At 43.8% G+C, this 21,481-nt stretch overlaps 1 pseudogene; it reads right to left on the reverse strand.

The window, feature by feature from the left end:
* Positions 1-886: 886 nt before the first annotated feature.
* On the reverse strand, positions 887-20,422 carry LOC115128787 (immunoglobulin superfamily DCC subclass member 3-like; annotated as a pseudogene).
* Between the last annotated feature and the right edge of the window lie 1,059 nt (positions 20,423-21,481).

Consider the following 21,481-nt stretch of genomic DNA (forward strand, 5'->3'; position numbering starts at 1 on the left):
ACGTGGTAAAAATGTTTCATTCAGTGGTAACAAATCCAGGTTTAATTGACTCGAGTCCTGAGGCTTGTAACCCATGGGGTCAGATATCACAGACGGATGAGATATAGATCTCAGATCGAATAGTTGGATGAGCTTGTGACAACAGAGAGATGGGATTGTGAGCATGATAGATCACTTCATCCTGAGATATTGGCGACTCGAGATGTCCTGAAGGTGTCAACTTTGTTTTAGAAACTAAGTTATCCCTGGAGGCCAAACTACTGTGACGTCAATGCTGTGTCCTGGCAACCCATATCATGCAGCTCTAAATGTCATCTATGATTCAATTATAAGACCGGGACATCTATTCAGTCACCTCCTGTCTGTTATAGGGATGAAAACAGCCGATGGAGCCATGGATGAACAAAACTAATGGCCACATTATGTGAGAGGTTAGCTTAGTGTTTTCAGTTTAGTGAATGAGTCAGGATAGTCTGTCAATGTGTCAGTGCACCGGTCCTCCTACCTGAGGCACTAACTTGAGGGCGACTTCTGCCGGACGAGTGACCCCCTCTTTGGGGATCCCGTTTTGTCCCAGGTGTCCCCGGTCCTCCCCCCTTGGCACAGACCAGCTGTCCTGAGTCCCTTTACTACAGAACAGACTGGGGACATTAATACATGTTTCAATATTACACGCACACAAGTCCACTCTAAAAACAACACACGACTTTACGAATACAACTAACATGTAATATACCGAAGTTAACATTCATAATCTCACTCTGCCAAGAGTGATCAGGGTGATCAGGATATATCTAAAGTTTACCTGGCCTTAAAAATCCAATCTGAAAGTACAGTACTAGAAGCAAAGCAACACCTAGTGGGTCCCATCAGGTAGGGCCCCTACTTACCTGCGACGGTATCCAAACATGAGGAAGAGCACACAGAAGATGATGCAGGCCATGCTAATATGAATGCCAACCACGATACCGCCCATCGAGCCCTCGCCATCCTGTATACAGTTACACTGGTTCTCCCCACCTGCAACCAAGAAACACATGATGTGCACATCCATACACTCATTAGCCAGTACAATACACAGTAACATACAGAAAGACATATTAGATCATAAGGCAATGCCAAAAAAACGAACTAAGAGTCACTGAAAAATGCACTTGAAGCAAAAAGGACAGAAGATCACCAAAAAACTAATACTTGTCTAGAAAATATAGTTTATTATTCAATACTGACTTGACTCTAATATTATTTGGACACTCACCACTGGTTTTGGCGTTGGTGCCCTCTTCTGTCAGTGACACCAGCCTCTTGGAGCAACCGCTCTCGCCGTTCCCGTTATAGGCCACTAGATTGACTTCATACACCGCGCCGGTTTCTGCAAGAACAAGTCACACGGTGACAGTATCACATTATAAATTCCCTTTGACAACTTTGAAGGTCATATTTTAAATGGAGAGATATTGGCCGAGTTTTATAGATTGCTCGCTCGATAAAAGCAAAGCTATTGATTGGGCGATTGAAAGAGATGGAGGAGCATGTCATTTTTCACTTCTCTTGCCTGGACTGTTCCTTTCCCCTACTCCCTCCCTCCCCCCTAACTCACAACTGTCTTTCCTCTCAACTCTCTCACTCTGTCATCTCTAACTCGATACCGCCAACATCCTCCCATGTCTCCATCTTTTAATCTCTCGATATAGATTTCGTTATTGCTACAGTAGGAGAAAACTTAAGTTCTAAATGCAATGACACCAACCCATCCAGTCATTTTCCACTAGGTGTCTTTACATTTATTTTTTTACAAATACAGCAAAGCATGTAAGGGGGGAAAACACTTTTAAAGAGCTCCCTTTCACATGTCTGTGCTACAGAGGGATATTAAGTTTCTCTTCCATGTTCATGGTAATTAACTTGATGTCACATAATCATTCAAATATGGGGTAATTGTTATTCTCTGCACTACTGCAACCTTTTAAAGCCAGCTCTGGCCTAAAGCTAGCCTTATTGGAAAATCAATGTCACATCTTTTTCCTGAATTTTCTGCAATTCAGTTAAGACAATGTGTTTTTTAAATTCTTTATTTTCACCTTTATTTAACCAGGTAGGCCAGTTGAGAACAAGTTCTCATTTACAACTGCGATCTGGCCAAGATAATGCAAAGCAGTTGCGAAAAACACAATACAGAGTTACACATGGAATAAACAAACGTCCAGTCAATAACACAATAGAAAAATGTATATACAGTGTGTGCAAACGTAGTAAGATTAGGGAGGTAAGGCAATAAATAGGCCATAGTGGCAAAATAATTACAATTTAGCATTAACACTGGAGTGATAGATGTGCAGATGATGATGTGCAAGTAGAAATACTGGTGTGCAAAGGAGCAGAAAAACAAAAACAAATATGGGGATGAGGTAGGTAGTTGGATGGGCTATTTACAGATGGCCTGTGTACAGCTGCAGAGATCAGTAAGCTGCTCTGACAGCTGATGCTTAAAGTTAGTGAGGGAGATATGAGTCTACAACTTCAGTGATTTTTGCAATTCGTTCCAGTCATTGGCAGCAGAGAACTGGAAGGAAAGGTGGCCAAAGTATGTGTTGGCTTTTGGGATGACCAGTGAAATATACCTGCTGTGCTACGGGTGGGTGTTGCTATGGTGACCAGTGAGCTGAGATAAGGCGGAGCTTTACCTTGCAAAGACTTACAGATGACCTGGAGCCAGTGGGTTTGGCGACGAATATTTAGCAAGGACCAGCCAACAAGAGCATACAGGTCGCAGTGGTGGGTAGTATATGGGGCTTTGGTGACAAAACGAATGGCACTGTGATAGACTGCATCCAATTTGCTGAGTAGAGTGTTGGAGGCTATTTTGTAAATTACATCGCCGAAGTCAAGGATCGGTAGGATAGTCAGTGTTACGAGGGTATGTTTGGCAGCATGAGTGAAGGAGGCTTTTGTCAAGATGTGGCCCTTTCTAGGTATAGATCGTGGCATCCCCTCTCTCTCGCTCTCCTACACCCAGGTTCTGTTATCTCAAGTCGTAAATTCCTGGAGGAGACTCTCTCCCCCTGGCCATGCAGAAAGAGACACATAGAGAGAACAAAGTATTTCATATGGCGAACTCCTAAATCCACAAAATGGGGATTTGATACAAAAAGTCTACTTGTGAGAAGGTGGGAATGGTCCGTGGACACTTAAGGGACAGGTATGACAAGTGTGTTTAATTTGGTGACCTCAGAGAGGACAGGAAAACACTATATCTCTGAATATGTACATTTCTCAATTATGGGCTTTGCATCTAATTCTTATCTAATAAGAATATAATACTTATTTTCCACCATATTTTGCAAATGAATTCATTAAAAATCCTACAATGTGATTTTCTGGATTCTTTTTTCTCCTTTTGTCTGTCATAGTTGAAGTGTACCTATGATGAAAATTACAGGCCTCATCTTTTTAAGTGGGAGAACTCGCACAATTGGTGGCTGACTAAATACTTTTTTGCCCCACTGTATCTATGAGAACATTTCTGAATAGTACTCTGAAGTATCCATTCTAACCATGAAATACTTTGATCTTCAGGGAAGCAGAAAGAGAGAGACTTGTATGTACTCTTCAACAGAAGGACTGATGATTCCAACAGAGATCACGATGACACACTGGGTGTAAATATATGTTGAATGCAATTATCCCCGAATGAGTGAGTTGTTTGTATATGCATTATGCATTTCTGTGATTATTTAGCTAGTAAATAAATGATTAAGACAATTGGTGTATGGATGATTCATAGTAAAGGCTGGGTTCATGCAGATAACCAGCAATTTACGATATTTGGAATGAGACTAACGTGAGGTAAAGAATAATTCATTAATAAGAATTGATCAGATATTAAAATATCTGAAGAGTTATTTTAGGAAAATTATAACTTTGTAATCTAAAGATTTTCCTTTGTGCCCAGACTTCCTAGTTAATTACATTTACATGATTAGTTTAATCACCTAATAATAATTACAGAGATTTGATTTGATAAAATAAGTCTTCACTTTAATTATGCCAAAGACACGACACTTTGCTGCAAAATAGGAAGCTGATTCTAGATTTAATTTTGGATTGGAGATGCTAATATGAGTCTGGAAAGAGAGTTTACAGTCTAGCCAGACACCTAGGTATTTATAGTTGTCCACATATTCTAAGTCAGAACCGTCCAGAGTAGTGATGCTAGTCGGGCGGGTGGGTGCAGAGCATGCATTTAGTTTTACTAGCATTTAAGAGCAGTTGGAGGCCACAGAAGGAGAGTTGTATGGCATTGAAGCTCGTTTGGAAGTTTGTTTACACAGTGTCCAAAGAAGGGCCAGATGTATACAGAATGGTGTCGTCTGCATAGAGGTGGATCAAAGAATCACCTGCAGCAAGAGCGACATCATTGATATTTACAGAGTAAATAGTCAGCCTGAGAATTGAACCCTGTGACACCCCCATAGAGACTGCCAGAGGTCCGGAAAACAGGCACTCCGATTTGACACACTGAACTCTATCTGAGAAGTAGTTAGTGAACCAGACGAGGCAGTCATTTGAGAAACTGTTGAGGCTGTTGAGTCTGCCGATAAGAATGAAGTGATTGACAGAGTCGAAAGCCTTGGCCAGGTCGATGAAGACGGCTACACAGTACTCTCTCTTATCGATGGCGGTTATGATATCGTTTAGGACCTTGAGTTTGGCTGAGGTGCACCCGTGACCAGCTACGTAACCGGATTGCATAGCGGAGAAGGTACGGTGGGATTCGAAATGGTCGATGATCTGTATGTTAACTTGGCTTTCGAAGACTTTAGGAAGGCAGGGCAGGATGGATATAGGTCTGTAACAGTTTGTGTCTAGAGTGTCTCCCCTTTTGAAGAGGGGGATGACCGCGGCCACTTTCCAATTTTTAGGAATCTCAGACGATAAGAAAGAGAGGTTGAACAGACTAGTAATAGGGGTTGCAATAATGGCAGTGGATACTTTTAGGAAGATAGGGTCCAGATTGTCCAGTCCAGCTGATTTGTAGGGATCCAGATTTTGCAGCTCTTTCAGAACATCAGCTGTCTAGATTTGGGTGAAGGAGGGGGGGGGGGGCTTGGGCCAGTTGCTGTGGGGGGTGCAGAGCTGTTGGCCGAGGCTGGGGTAGCCAGGTGGAAAGCATGGCCAGCCGTAGAGAAATGCTTATTGAAATTCTTGATTATCGGGGATTTATCGGTGGTGACAGTGTTTCCTAGCCTCAGTGCAGTGGGCAGCTGAGTGAAGGTGCTCTTAATCTCCATGGACTCTACAGTGTCCCAAAACGTTTTGGAATTAGTGTTGCAGGATGCAAATTTCTGTTTGAAAAAGCTAGCCTTTGCTTTCCTAAATGACTGTGTATATTGGTTCCTGACTTCCTGAAAAGTTGCATATCGCGGGGACTATTCAATGCTAGTGCAGTACGCCACAGGATGTTTTTGTGCTGGTCAAGGGCAGTCAGGTCTGGAGTCAACCAAGGGCTATATTTGTTCTTAGTTCTATACTTTTTGAAAGGGGCATGCTTATTTAAGATGGTGAGGAAAGCACTTTTAAAGAACAACCAGGCATCCTCTACTGATGAGATGAGGTCAATATCCTTCCAGGATAGATGAGGTTAATTAGAAAGACCTGCTTGCAGAAGTGTTTTAGGGAGTGTTTGACAGTGATGAGAGATGGCCGTTTGACCGCGGACCCATAACGGACGCAGGCAATGAGGCAGTGATCGCTGAGATCCTGGTTGAAAACAGCAGAGGTGTATTTAGAGGGCAGGTTGGTTAGGATGATATCTATGAGGGTGCCCATGTTTACGGATGTAGGGTTGTACCTGGTAGGTTCCTTGATAATTTGTGTGAGATTGAGGGCATCTAGCTTTGATTGTAAGACGGCCAGGGTGTTAAGCATATCCCAGTTTAGGTCACCTAACAGTACGCACTCTAAAGATAGATGGGAGCAATCAATTCACATGTGGTAGCAGGGGATGGATAAAAAGACAGCTATCAGGGGAAAGCAATTACAATATATGTATTTCACCAGGGGTAAATACAACTAATTTGAATTATAACTGGCAAAGTCTTTACAAATCATTTAAAATTTGTATATTTTTGTTATCATTTAATATAATATTTTATAACATGAAATATAATAAATGTAATCTTAATCTGAATATAATATTTTAATAACTTTATCAACAACAAAAAATTGGAACTTGGAACATCAATATCAAGTGGATTTTAAAGCCCTTGTCATGCTCATGTAATAAAGACTTTCAAACCCTCTAATTATTAGCCTGTTTTTTTCTACGTTATTGCTTTTTCTAATAGCATAGGAGAGAGTACATATTTACCTCAGGTGTGTTTATTTGTTTTTCATTCCAAGATAAGACATTCTGCTAAATGACTCAAATGTAAATGGTTTCCTGTATTTCTTTCCTCACTCTCTTATTATTTCAGCCTTGCATCACTATTATTACATTGACTAATGTGGTAGGAAAAGTGCACAAAATATTATAAAGGTACATATACATTACTATGTTAACTGATTCTTTCCAGTGTCTAAGAGACAAATAAAAACAAACTAATAATTCATAGTCTCTGTTGCTGAAGGTGATATGATTCTGTTCTTGCATAATTCATGCATACACATACTCACTCACTCACTCACTCACTCACTCACTCACTCACTCTCACTCACTCACCAAGACGGGAGATGGTGTGGGCATTGACGTGGCAGGGGAACTGAACTGGCCCTTGGAAGTTGGTGTGCGGGACCCTGCGGTAGGTGAGCCTGAAGCCCTCTGCCTTGCCAGGCTTGCTGGGGAGCTCCCATAGCACCTGGACCGCAGTGGAGTTCACCACCTTGGTGAAGAAGGTAGGGGGAGTGGGCACTACAGGAGTAGAGATTAGGACATTAAATTAATCAATGATTGGAAAGGACAGCAGAAAGATAGAAATAGTGTAGAGATGGTTAGAGAGGCAGTATGAAAGAGAAGGTGTATGAATTGAATACAATTGGAGAGAGAGTAAAAGAGGGACGAGGATGAAATTATGATAAAGCTCAAAGAGATCGTAAAACCGGGAGAATTAAACAAGGAAGTGTTTATCAGTGACGGAAGAAGAGTGAAATAGTATGAGTATTGACATAAGTGCCCAGACATGGAGAGAACAGATGAGAAAAGGGTGATGCGAGATGTAAAAATGATGAAATGACATCAAAAGAGGGAAGAGGAGATAAACACCATCATTCGATCACAGGTTGTAAATAACCAGGCAGGCTATCAGGCCGTAGAATCATTTTTAGCTACTGTATGTGGGGTAGAGTGAAGTAGCCACTAGACACTGATCCTAGGTTAGCGTTACATCCCCCCCCCCCCCATAATATAATAGAATCAATTTATTTGGTTATATTTAATTAGAACTTTTATAAATAAGACATGATTTATGCTTATACATGTTTAGGAATGCTTATAAATGTGAGTACATTTACATTTAAGTAAATGTTTATAAATGTTAAATAAATAAAAACACTCATTTATTAATAGCATAATAGTACACTATTCATACACAGTTTATTAATTGTTATTGTTGAAAGTAATTATAAAGTGTGACCCTTTATGTTGCACACGGGGGAAATGGTTACGGTTAGGCTTTGGGGAAGCTGACATGCTGACCAGACTGCTCGCGCGCGTGCATGTTGATTTTGCCCACCCACACCAGACGCGATCAGGACACGCAGGTTGAAGTATCAAAACAAAGGCAAAGGCAGGCAAAAGACAGCTCAAGGCAGGCAGGGGTGAATGATCCAGAGAGGGTGTAAGGCCCCCGGAACAGCAGGCTCAGGGTCAGGTCAGGCAGGGGTGAATGATCCAGAGAGGGTGTAAGGCACCGGAACAGCAGGCTCAGGGTCAGGTCAGGCAGAGGTCGGTAATCCAGAGTAGAGGCAAAGGCACAGGACGGCAGGCAGGCTCAGGGTCAGGGCAGGCAGGAAAGGTCAAAACTGGGAACTAGAAAACAGGGACTATAGCAAAGACAGGAGCAAGGAAGCTGGCAGGTATGAACGAACAAAACGAACTGGCACAGACAGCCGGGTGGGCGACACCTGGAGATGGGCAGATTGGGCGACACCTGGAGAGGTGTGAAGACAAGCACAAGGACAGGTAAAACAGATCAGGGCGTGACATCTGAAATGCACAAGGTCCTCTACTCCGACAATTAATCCACAGATAAAAGGATAAACCGAGTTCGTTTTTTGTAATCTCTCCTCCTTCAGGCTTCTTCTTCTTCTGAATTTATATGGCAGAAGGCAACCAACTTTATGGTGCATTACCACTACCAACTGGACTGGAGTGTGGACCTCAGTTCATCTTTCAATCACCCACGTGGGTATATGCTCCTAAAAACCAATGAGGACATTGCACGTTGGTATATGCTCCTAAAAACCAATGAGGATATGGCACGTTGGTATATGCTCCTAAAAACCAATGAGGACATGGCACGTTGGTATATGCTCCTTAAAACCAATGAGGAGATGGGTAAGGCAGGACTTGCAGCACGTCGAGGTTCACAAATAGACGCGCAACAGCAGTGTGAGTGCAATGATTGGATAAGATGTATGTGTAGATTTATTTTGCAACGCAAGCAGTGTGCATGTAAGCTGATCATAGCATTAACATGTTCCTGGTGACATACCGCCCCCTAGTGTTGTGGCCACCACAGTGCTGGACTGCTGGCTGGCGCCCAGTGGGGAGTAGGCCTTGAGGTAGATGGAGTAGGTGGTGGCTGGCTCCAGGTTGATAAAGTTGTGCTGGAAGGTGGTTTTACTGACTGCCTCCTGCAGCTCTCTGTTGTCCGGCTCTGGGGGGAACAACAAGCAGTATCATCATTAGTTGTTGTGGCAGAAGTAATATAAATTAGGGTTAAGTTCCATTGCAGCAGGCACACTCAGGCAAGAGCAACTAAAGTATTTGAAAGAAAACAAAGTGCTATCTCAATTGCTTAAAAATCTGTCCTTAATAAACTCATCATTAGGCTGGCTTTCACCTGGCCAGTTCTTTTAGATCAGCACAATGAAGGACAGGAGGCTAGGAGACGACAGATTTTTTGAGGCAATTAAGAAAGAGCTTTCTCTTAGCTCTGCTTTGAACGCTGATAGATTATCACACAGACTCTCACTCACCTCCGATCTTGCGGCTGTGGAGCACATAGCCGATGATGCCGTCGGTGATCTCGGCTGGCGGTTGGATCCAGGTGAGCTGCAGGGCCCTGGGGGAGAGGGCTGTGGCCGTGAGGCCCTGGGGGGAGTCGGGCAGATCCTTGGCCAGGGACACAGCCAGACGGGCGCTAGCCTGGTTGGTGCCTGCCATGTTCTCAGCGATGCACTGGTAGATGGCCTCATCCTCCGAGGTGATGCGCGTCATGGCCAGGGTGCTGGATAATGGAGATAAAAGATTACATCCGGTTTTTGATTGTTTATTTGAGTTAGGACAGATTAAAACATTGCTATATTGTGTAAACAACATAAAAATGGGTTGGTTGTATGTATTCAAACAAATATTCAGATAAACAGTGGAATTCTTTGTGATTAAAAACATAACCATTACATTTAAGTCATTTAGCAGACGCTCTTATCCAGAGCGACTTACAAATTGGTGCATTCACCTTATGACATCCAGTGGAACAGCCACTTTACAATAGTGCATCTAAATCTTTTAAGGGGGGTGAGAAGGATTACTTTATCCTATCCTAGGTATTCTTTAAAGAGGTGGGGTTTCAGGTGTCTTCGGAAGGTGGTGATTGACTCCGCTGTCCTGGCGTCGTGAGGGAGTTTGTTCCACCATTGGGGGGCCAGAGCAGCGAACAGTTTTGACTGGGCTGAGCGGGAACTGTACTTCCTCAGTGGTAGGGAGGCGAGCAGGCCAGAGGTGGATGAACGCAGTGCCCTTGTTTGGGTGTAGGGCCTGATCAGAGCCTGGAGGTACTGAGGTGCCGTTCCCCTCACAGCTCCATTGATTCCCATCCTCTCTTGTTCAGTGTAAATACAGAGCTTCAGCCTACTCATCAGAGGGAGATTTCAGCCACTATCCAAAAATGCCACCTTGTGGTGAAATATATGAACTGCTCTTCTGTAGGTCCACTTGGAAAATAATCTAGGGGAAGTACTGATTTTGCAGATTTAGCGTATATTTCAACGAACATTTTACTTGCATTTTGGTATGTTTGTTTTACCTACTTAAGTTGAATGCACTGACTATAGGCCTAAATTGCTATAGATAAGACTTAGTGTCTGCTTAAATGTAAACCCAGCTGTGTATTCATTACCGTTTACCAAACGGAAGCAAAGAGAGCAAAACAAGAGTTTCTATTGGACAAATTCTGGTAGGTCCCTCCCCGTTTCATTCCGTTTAAGACATGTTTCAAAACCGAATCGGCGGAATGAATACACCCCTGGTGTACAGTACCTGTTGTTGTTGGTGAGCTTGACATTGTCGCTGGGCATCAGGATCTTGCCATTCTTCAACCAGATGAGGTGAGGCTCAGGGACCCCCTGGGCCACACAGGTGAATACAGCACTGCCCCCCGCTGGTTTCGAGACAGACTGCGGCCACTGCATGAACTCTGGGGGAGCTGGTGGGGAGAGAATTGGGAATTTGTTGTAAGTGTATTGTGTATATAAGTGATTAATCCTTGTATCACTGTGGGGGAAATTCAATCTACAATTGCATTCGCTTGTGATACTATATAACTGCATGAAAGTCAAATATAGGCTTAGCACTATCAAAAAGTCAGGAGGGGAAGTGGCTGAGATGAGGAGAATGAAAGGAGGACAATGTGAGAGGATAGGAGAAGAGAGGAAAGTAAGCAGGCTAGTGATAAGTGGAGGGATAAAAAGGTTGTTTCGAGAAAAAATTGAAAGGCCGAAGAATAGTTGTATAGAAAAGGAGGATGAATGAAAGAGGAGGATGCCAGAAGACAGATGTTGAGGGTAAACAGAGAGAGAGAGAGGAGAAAGGCATTGATTAGAATGACAAGGCCTTTTTGGGGAGAGCATTGAATTCTACGTGCTGTCATTCTTATAATGAACTATAGAGGTTAGCTATACTATCGTATAAAGGTGGTTATGACCATTGCAGTCCTAATATTAAGGACTTTCAGAAGTGAATTTGATTTGACCATATCTCTAGACCATATAGATTTATACAGTTTTCTCTGACCTGATAGAAACATAGCTCTCAAATCCTAAATGCACAGTAGGACCCTGAGTTGGTCCTGACCATGTGACCTGACCAGAAAACACTTTGTCCATAGTTATAGTAACCTATAGCATGCTGCCCACATTACATATACCTCAATGTTAACAAATGCAGGTGTATCAATACATACAAACATCCCTATATCTACCTCAACAGAGCTATACAAACATTCCTCTCCTCTTCCTGGAGCTTGAACTTAACATCGGGAGAGACTTCCAGAGGACAGCCTAATATTACCCTAACCCCCACTTCTCTATCCCCTTCTGACTCTTCCTGGCTCTCCGGTGTCCCCAGGACATATGCGGGGTTCACGGTCCCGCCTGACACCAAGTTCAATAGCACACAATGGGACATGCATATATGTAGAGACCCCCAGCCCTAGCCCCTCTTGCCCCCTAAGCATCTCATTGATTTATTGACACTGACACCCCCTGAGCCCCTGCCCTCTCCCCTCCCTGGCTGAGGCCCAGAGAAACTGGGCCTGGGAAGAGAGATAAACAGGGTCTAAGGGAGAGGTAGTGTGAGAGCAGAGAGAGCGAGAGAGAGAGCGGGGACACACACACACACACACAATGCAAATAGTCCGGGTAGCCATTTGATTACCTGTTCAGGAGTCTTTTGGGGGTAAAAACTGTTGAGAAGCCTTTTTGTCCTAGACTTGGCTCTCCGGTACCACTTGCCATGCGGTAGTAGAGAGAACAGTCTATGACTGGAGTGGCTGGGGTCTTTGACAATATTTAGGGCCTTCCTCTGACACCGCCTGGTGTAGAGGTCCTGGATGGCAGGCAGCTTAGCCCCAGTGATGTACTGGGCTGTACCCACTACCCTCTGCAGTGCCTTGCGGTCGGAGGCCAAGCAATTGCCGTACCAGGCAGTGATGCAACCCGTCAGGATGCTCTTGAAGTTGCAGCTGTAGAACCTTTTGAGGATCTCAGGACCCATGCCAAATCTTTTTAGTTTCCTGAGGGGGAATAGGCTTTGTCGTGCCCTCTTCACGACCGTCTTGGTGTGTTTGGACCATTCTAGTTTGTTGTTGATGTGGACACCAAGGAACTTGAAGCTCTCAACCTGCTCCACTCTAGCCCCGTCAATGAGAATGGGGGCGTGCTCGGTCCTCCTTTTCCTGTAGTCCACAATCATCTCCTTAGTCTTGGTTACGTTGAGGGATAGGTTGTTAATCTGGCACAACCCGGCCAGGTCTCTGACCCCCTCTCTATAGGCTGTCTTGTCGTTGTCGGTGATCAGGCCTACCACTGTTGTGTCGTCTGCAAACTTAATGATGGTGTTGGAGTCGTACCTGGTCATGCAGTCATGGGTGAACAGGGAGTACAGGAGGGGACTGAGCACGCACCCCTGGGGGGCTCCACTGTTGAGAATCAGCGTGGCAGATGTGTTGCTACCTACCCTCATCATTTGGGGGCGGCCTGTCTCGAAGTCCAGGATCCAGTTGCAGAGGGAGGTGTTTAATCCCAGGATCCTTAGCTTAGTGATGAGCTTTGAGGGTACTATGGTGTTGAACGCTGAGCTGTAGTTAATGAATATCATTCTCACATAAGTGTTCCTTTTGTCCAGGTGGGAAAGGGCAGTGTGGAGTGCAATAGAGATTGCATCATCTGTGGATCTGTTTGGGCGGTATGTAAATTGGAGTGGGTCTAGGGTTTCTGAGATAATGGTGTTGATGTGAGCCATTACCAGCCTTTCAAAGCACTTCATGGCTACGGACGTGAGTGCTACGGGTCTGTAGTCATTTAGGCAGGTTGCCTTAGTGTTCTTGGGCACAGGGACTATGGTGGTCTGCTTGAAAAATGTTGGTATTACAGACTCAATCAGGGACATGTTGAAAATGTCAGTGAAGACACCTGCCAGTTGATCAGCACAATCTGATTGTACTTCAGCCAGTCTCTAACTGCTTGGTTTAGTATGTCATTGTAGCTTTTAGGTTAATGGCCTTCAATATGTCTACACTATGTTTTTGCATTGTATTTCTCACAGAGCCCTAATGGATGATGTACAACAACTTGAAATTGAGAGTGGCTAGATCATATCACTAGCCTGATGACCTATAATTTAATCATTGCTGTTGATAGCGTATACTGCTTTCATACACCCAGACTGTTGTTGTTCTGCGAATAAGTTGCATTTGTGTTTAGGGTTAGGATAGATGATGATGACAGGGGGGGGACTGTTGAGGGATAACTATTGAGCCAATTGTTGGACTGAATGGAAGGGGCGACTGGAATGGACGTCTGAAGCACAAGGGGGGTGTTTTGTGTGTTTGTCACGTATGTGTGTGGGGGGTTATTACATGCTCGCTTCAACCATGGAGGTGGAGCCAAGCAGAGCTGAACAAAAATGCATCAGTCTGCCCAATTATAATGACCCCGGTCAAGGTTGAGTGGCTATCCTATGTTCAGGATATATCTCTTTTGGGTCTAGGGTCCCTGAGCCCTCACTTTGCTCCGTCGCCACAGAATCAAACAGTGTTCATGAAATCAATCACATTTATCTGTGATGTGTCTACACTGAACACAGAGCTCATAACCTAGGGATACTGGTCAGTTGTCAGGACTAGTTCAAACACGGACTCAAATCGAACTAAGTGCATACATACATTACATCTACCCAATTTACTTATATATCCTACACCCATACTGTTGTTTGTGTTCAGTAGTTTTTACTGTAATTTGGTCAGTAGTTATTTCTATCATTTGGTCAGTCGTTATTTCTATCATTTGGTCAGTAGTTATATCCCACTTGTAAGGGCAAGAATGAGGAGAATGAGTGTTAAGAGACAAACCACATTACATTTATAGCAACATAATTCATTATGCAATTACGCACAGCTAGAGGATACGCTACAAACACTAAACATCCTTCCAGTTTGGTTCAGTCTATTTCAGAGTCTATTTCAGAGTCTATTTTAACCTAATTTCAGGGCTCCAGGCCCAGGGGGGGGCTTTATGTCTTTTGTGGTAGGACTACATCTTGAAACATATCACTTATGTTACGTTGTTCCTAGTTATAGTTTCATAGATCGTGTGACTAAGAGCTATATAAATATCCATATATGGCTTGGATATGACCCTCATCTGTGTAGTATATTTATCAAAAGGTAACTGATCTATTTCTAACACAACTGATTTTGTAAATGGAGTTTGTTTCATGCTGAAGCAGGAGAGGGCCTTCCTCGAACTGTTGCCACAAAGTTGGAAGCAGAGAATAGTCTAGAATGTCATGTATGTTTTAGTGTCAAGACTTCCCTTCACTGGAACTGAGTGGCCCAGCCCGAACCATGAAAAACAGCCCCAGACCATTATTCCTCCTCCACCAAACTTTACAGTTGCCATTATGCATTGTGGCAGGTAGCATTCTCCTGGCATCCACCAAACCCAGATCATCCGTCAGACAGACCGATGGTGAAGCATGATTCATCACTCCAGAGAACACGTTTCCACTGCTCCAGAGTCCACATTGTGATCTTAGACTTGTGTGCGGATGCTCGGCCATGGAAACCTATTTCATGATGCTCCAGACGAACAGTTCTTGTGCTGACGTTGCTTCCAGAGATAGTTTGGAACTCAGTAGTGCAACCGAGGACAGATGATTTTTACACGCTACGTGCTTCAGCACTCCGCAGTCCCGTTCTGTGAGCTTGTGTGGCCTTCCACTTCGCGGATGAGCCGTTGTGTCTCCTAGACATTTCCACTTCACAATAACAGTACTTACAGTTGACCGGGGCAGCTCTAGCAGGGCAGAAATTTGATGAACTGACTTGTTGGAAAGGTGGCATCCTACGACAGTGCCACATTGAAAGTCACTGAGCTCTTCAGTGAGGCCATTCTCCTGCCAATGTTTGTCTATGGAGATTGCATGGCTGTGTGCTCGATTTTCTACACCTGCCAGCAACGGGTGTGGCTGAAATAGCCGAATCCGCTCATTTGAAGGGGTGTCCATACTTTTGTGTCTATATAGCGTATGTTCTACTCTCAGACATATATGCTGTTTGGTTCTGACACTCATATCTAATGTGAAAAATACCCTCTCAGTAAGCCGGCAGCTGTGGGATCTGCATTTTAAAGCCTTTCAACGATTCCAACCATCTCCACATTTTTTAAAAGAAAATGTTCTACCCCAAAGAAGGCAATGGATGAGGGGGATGATTTAACCGGCCCTCCATTCAGAGAAAGCAGTCATCACACAATGCCCTGCACCCTTTGTGTCCCCCCTCCCTCAGTGTCCCCTGAACTCTGCCCCCACCGCCTGACATCCAGCTGTGACGAGAACAACTGTCCCCCCTCCCCACTCACCCAAAAACCGTAGTAACGATTGACAGGGTATGGGGACTGGTCACCCTCCTCTCTCTTTGGGGGACACATCAATCTTACCCTCCTCCACACCAAAAACCACCCCCTTCTCTCTCTCCTTCCATATCTGTCCTGACCGGTACGGTGTTCCGCACTCTCTCTATTCCCCGACTCCGACCATTTTCCTAGGACAGGGTCAGGGTAAGGGGTCAGAGTTTAAAGGTGAGAGGTGATCCTCCACTCCCCCTTCCCCACACACAATGACCGTCTGCACATCCTGACCCTTGTTTTTTTCTCACTTGTTCTTTCTCTCCTCTCTCCCATTGTCCAAATCTCTGGCCTTGCATCTGTCCTGTCCTATCCTGGCTGTCCCCCTGTCCCGTCATATCATGACTATGACCGGAATGTTTAAGAGCAGAAGGGACAGGGAAACAGACAGTCTGTCAAGAGGACAGAGTGTGTGAAATAGCAGACCTCTATGGCCTCCAATAACCTCCTTTACACAATGCATATATCTAAAGGTCTCCAACTGCAAAGTAGGACTTTGAACTTGAGTGGTGTCTCACATATTAACAGCATCATATCTCAAAGTATTTCATATTATTCTATATGATCAGACTTGCCTTATTGGCAGGAATAGGGAACATGTGAGAGCTAAAAATAGGTGAAGTAATTAGTCTCATGGCCATTGCTATTCTATATGATTTGTGCCTAACCAATACCTTTGTATTGTTATTATTGGATGCAACATGGCAAATTTAAGTCCATACTATGGTGGTGGATTGTAGCCACTTTTTGAGAACAGTATCATAGACACCTTTTGAGAACAGTATCATAGACACCTTTTGAGAACAGTATCATAGACACCTTTTGAGAACAGTATCATAGACACCTTTTGAGAACAGTATCATAGACACCTTTTGAGAACAGTATCATAGACACCTTTTGAGAACAGTATCATAGACAACTTTTGAGAACAGTATCATAGACATATTTTGAGAACAGCATCATATACACCTTTTGAGAACAGTATCATAGACACCTTTTGAGAACAGTATCATAGACACCTTTTGAGAACAGTATCATAGACACCTTTTGAGAACAGTATCATAGACACCTTTTGAGAACAGTATCATAGACATATTTTGAGAACAGTATCATAGACACATTTTGAGAACAGTATCATAGACACCTTTTGAGAACAGTATCATAGACACCTTTTGAGAACAGTATCATAGACACCTTTTGAGAACAGTATCATAGACACCTTTTGAAAACCGTATCAAGTATCAGCAAATATTAAGCGGACATTCTAGCTGAATATACCTCCAGTATTACATTTTAAAGGGAATTGGGGGATTTTAGGTCACTTTGGGCCTGTATTTGACATTGACAATGTCCATGAACCAATCATTTCACCCATTTCATGTGACCGCCATCCTAAAAAGCTCTTTGTTCTTTTTTCTTTAACAAATAGAGCGAAATCAATAAATGTATGAATGCATTAAAGACCACGTCCTCCATGGCCAATCCACTTGTGAAAGACTGATAGGGAGAACTATTGATTGACCAGGTCAAAGAGGCTGACACAACATGGATCAGGAGAGCCTTAACAGCTGGGTGCAAAGTAGAGTAATTTAAATGGATTATAGGGGTGAAGGGATATATGGAGATCTAGTTTACTTTATAGGTCATATTTTTCTAGCTAGGTGTTAGGTAACATTTTGTTGCTACAGGCTACATTTTGTTTTGGTATTAGGTAACATGTTGGTAGCTAGGTATTGTAACAGTTTGCTTGCCGCTAGCTATTGTAACTAAGTAGACAAAACTTGTCCAAACCAGAACACCCATAGGGGCAGGAGCATGAGGCAGCTTTATGTACAAGTCCACCCACTGGACAGGACGCTAATCTATCGCAGGTATGGTAATTAGGTATTGTAATAAGTACTTCATAAGAGCTATATTTGGCTAGTTCGTTAAGGAAAAGATATTGATTGACTTTGAAAGTGCAAATGCAATGTTAAGACATCAACATCAATATATTGCACATCAGTTACATATTCTGTGCCGATTATCTCTTCTAGAGAGGCAGGAGAGCAAACATGATTACATTCTAATATAAACCTGTCAGAGGGGTTGGGTTAAATGAGGAAGACACATTTCAGTTGAATGCATTCAGTTGTACAACTGACTAGGTTTCCCCCTTTCCCTTTCCATAGTTGTTTACGGTAGGGCAATTTGTTTCCCATTATGCTGTTGGTCTCTCACATTGACCAGAGGTGTTGTGACCCTTGTGTGGTCCTCAGTATAATGAGAAACACTTAGGATAGCCAATTAAAATGGGGGTAATGACAGTTAGAAATATGAGGAGGGTGAACGTATGGACAGTTGCTGGGTGATGGATGGGCCTTGTCACTGAGGTAGTGACAGCAGTGCACACACACACAAAGTCCAGCTGGAGATTAGCGTCAATGCTTAATTACAAGTGGGAGCACGGGGTCTCTATCAAACAACCGACTCCCATCCCCACCTCACCTCCCCCACTTCAAAGCTCTAATGGGGGCAAAGGTGAGGTGAGAGGGTGGAGCTTGGGTATCAACTCCTCTCTCAGAAACCCACCCCTTTTCCTTCCCTTCCCTGGCAGAAGTCATGGCCAAATTCAATACAGCCAGTCCCAAAAGCCCAAAGCCTACACCCACACACCCTCACCCCACGTTCCGGACGTGAACCCCCCTCCCCCTTCCTGCGATCTTGTGTATCCCTCAGTGTCATGGTCAGTTGTCATGATCATTGGCTAAGGCTCACTATGATATGGAAAAAGCATTCTTGGAGGATATCATTTACTGTTTAATAAATGCCTAATGAATTATTGAAACTTTACTTTGATTCAGCCTTCAGGCTGTGCCTTTTAGTGAGGTGAGGCAGGTACAGTATTACCATTTTCAGACTCTTGTGTTGACCTAAACCGTACTCTGATGGCTCAGATATTTTCTTTTCACATCACTGTGCCAGCAACATTGGTGGATGCTAAACCAGGCCAGCTCAGTACAGCTTGGCTCGACTTACTTCTGCACAGTAGTCGGAAAAGGGTATAAGTGTTTGGAGGGAGCTCACCTTGAACCACCAGTCTTCCCAGTGCGGTACGCCTCATCCTGGTCCCGGGGCGGTTGGCGGCGCACACGTACACCCCCGAGTGCTCCAGCGACACGTCCGAGATCATCAGGTTTCCAGTGCCCAACACCTGGATGCCCTCCACCCCGATGGAGCGCCCATCTGGAGAGAGCACACACACAAAGGAATAAGACAACATAGTACAAAAAAACACAGGGTTCATACAATCAAAAATCAAGTTTGTTTAGCAACAAAATCGACGCATGCACAACTATGGGGCAAAACGGGTTTGGCTTAGATTGTTGACAAGAACTATACTATATTTCATCTCCAATGTTTATTGAAAACATAAATACATTTGCACAATGAGCACTTGTCTCTCAAGTACATTGTTACAGCGGTTGGTTAGCTTGCTAGCAATCTTTTGTCATGTCAGCATAGACGTGACATCAGTCAAAAGACCTTAAAACAAGGCATGGTATCAAGAACGAGAAGAAACTAACTGAAACAAGCCATTGCGATTCCACACATGACAGCTTCTTGTCATTGTCGTTAGCTATCTGGCCATACAAATTCGCAAAAACAATGGCCTTCTGTTCCATTGAAGCATGTGCATCGTTTTCGTGACGTTCTCAGCTAACCCGTCTACAGAGCAACATAGTGCAGAATAGCTGACACAGAGATCAAATCATTGTTGAGCTGCCAGCATTAACTCAGCTGAGTATCGTAGAAATTAAGGCCATTGTACGCCATTCTGATTGCATGAGAACAATCGTTACCCAGCCTGCTCCAAGACACGATGGGCCGGGGATTCCCTGTGGCGATGCACTCCAAAATGGCTGTCTGGTGGACAGTGATGGTCAGGTTCTGGGGCCCAGAGAGGATAACTGGCTCCTTGTAGATCCTGGAAGCCCCGCCTGTAGAGAAAGGAAAAGGACACAAACAAAGAGAGATAAGACACTAGCGTAAGACCGTTTCTTCAGCTGAGTAAGACCATGTAGACATGGACATGGTCAGTTTAGTATTATTTAGAGAGTGTCGCAAACAACTTAAATCGTAGATTTAAAAAAGCAACATGAACAAACCCATTGGAACACTATTGCCAGGTCCCTCTAATTATATGATCTGTATTGTAAGGGCTGGTTTCCCAGACACAGATGAAGCCTAGTCCTGGAATAAGATGCGCTGTCAATGGAGAGTCGCCATTGAGCAGTGGGGTCGTTCCCACTCACCGGTCACATTGAGCACAGCCTCGTGGCTGAAGCGTGTGTTGGCGATGTTGGAGGCCACACAACGGTACACCCCGGCGTCGATCCGCCTCACACCAGTCACCTGGAGGATACCCATGGGCAGGAGAGTGTACCTAGACAAGTGAGGGGGAGGAGTTGAAAGAGGTGTTAGTGCCCACATGCAGTAGATGTGACATAGTTATTCTGAGAATTTAAATGTTAGGCATTTTGAAAAAGTAGTTATCTGCAGCAAGGTAGCTACATCACTAATATGGCAAACTCTCTTGCAGGGTGACGGCAAGCGCCAAGTTCATTAGCAATCATCCAACAATAACCCTTTTTTTTAGGTGTGTGTGAGTGAGTGTACAGGCCTATATATTAGTATGATGATACCTGTTGTCGGTGGTACTGAGTGGGTTTCTGTCCCTCTCCCAGGTGATGTTGGCCTCAGGCACACTGTTGACCTGGCACTTGAAGCGAGCCACACCGCCATCGTCCACTGACATGGACTCTGGGTGGGTATGGAACTTAGGGAGAACTAAGGAAGAAAGAACAACAAAATATATATCCCCATTTAACATTCATTGACCCAGGTTAGTCTCATTAAGATAAAATCTCTATTTTGCAAGAGGAGACCTGGTCCAAGATAAGCAGCAGAGTCAACAATATTATACAGAAATATAAACATTAAGAACACCTTCCCCCCACTTTTGCTCTGAGAACTGCCTAAATTTTTCAAGGGCATGGATACTACAAAGTGTCAAAAGATTTCCACAGGCTCCAATGCTTCCCACAGTTGTGTCAAGTTGGATTGATGTCCTTTTGGTGGTGGACCATTCGTGATACACACGGGAAACTGTTAAGCGTGAAAATCCCAGCAGCGTTGCAGTGTGTTTATCTTAAATCTTGTCTGAACACTATGTTTGGTGTGTGTGTGTGTTTTGTGTATGTCCACGTGTCAGTAGACTTAGTGGGGTGTACCATTCATCACCCACAGTGACTCAAATAAACAAAAGAGATGAAAGAGTCTGAGGTGGTCTCAAGTTGCCAGGTATGCAACGAAGGTGCTCTCAGCATGGAGCATCATTTATAACAGAGTCTATAGAGTCCGAGGGGGTCTTGGGTTGCCAGGTATGCGACAAAGGTGTTTGCAGTATGGAGCATCATTAAGAACAGACTATTGCCTGTTTTGACAGAGAGGGGACTACATTTAGTTTAGTAGGACAAAAGCCATGCTTTGACCTCTCCACAGTTTTTATGACTTCTGTAGCCTTACCCTGGTAACATTCGCTGCTGGTTCTCTCTAAATCACATTCAGAAGGGAATATTATTGACTAATCATGTGTTTGTGTAGCCAGGCTACACATTGAACATATTACTAATTGTAAAGCCTCGTTCACATTACCCATAAGCACTCTGTTACGTTGCGCCGGATGTCATGCATTTCAATGGGGACGTCCACAACAGAGTTGTAACTAAACAAAACATGTATTATTTCCTGAAACAATATATTTATCCTGCCATGAATGAAAAGGTCATATTTTGCAATCTCCCAAAATAAATCT

The sequence above is a fragment of the Oncorhynchus nerka genome, linkage group LG4, assembly GCF_034236695.1.
Source record: "Oncorhynchus nerka isolate Pitt River linkage group LG4, Oner_Uvic_2.0, whole genome shotgun sequence".
Lineage (NCBI taxonomy): Eukaryota > Metazoa > Chordata > Actinopteri > Salmoniformes > Salmonidae > Oncorhynchus > Oncorhynchus nerka.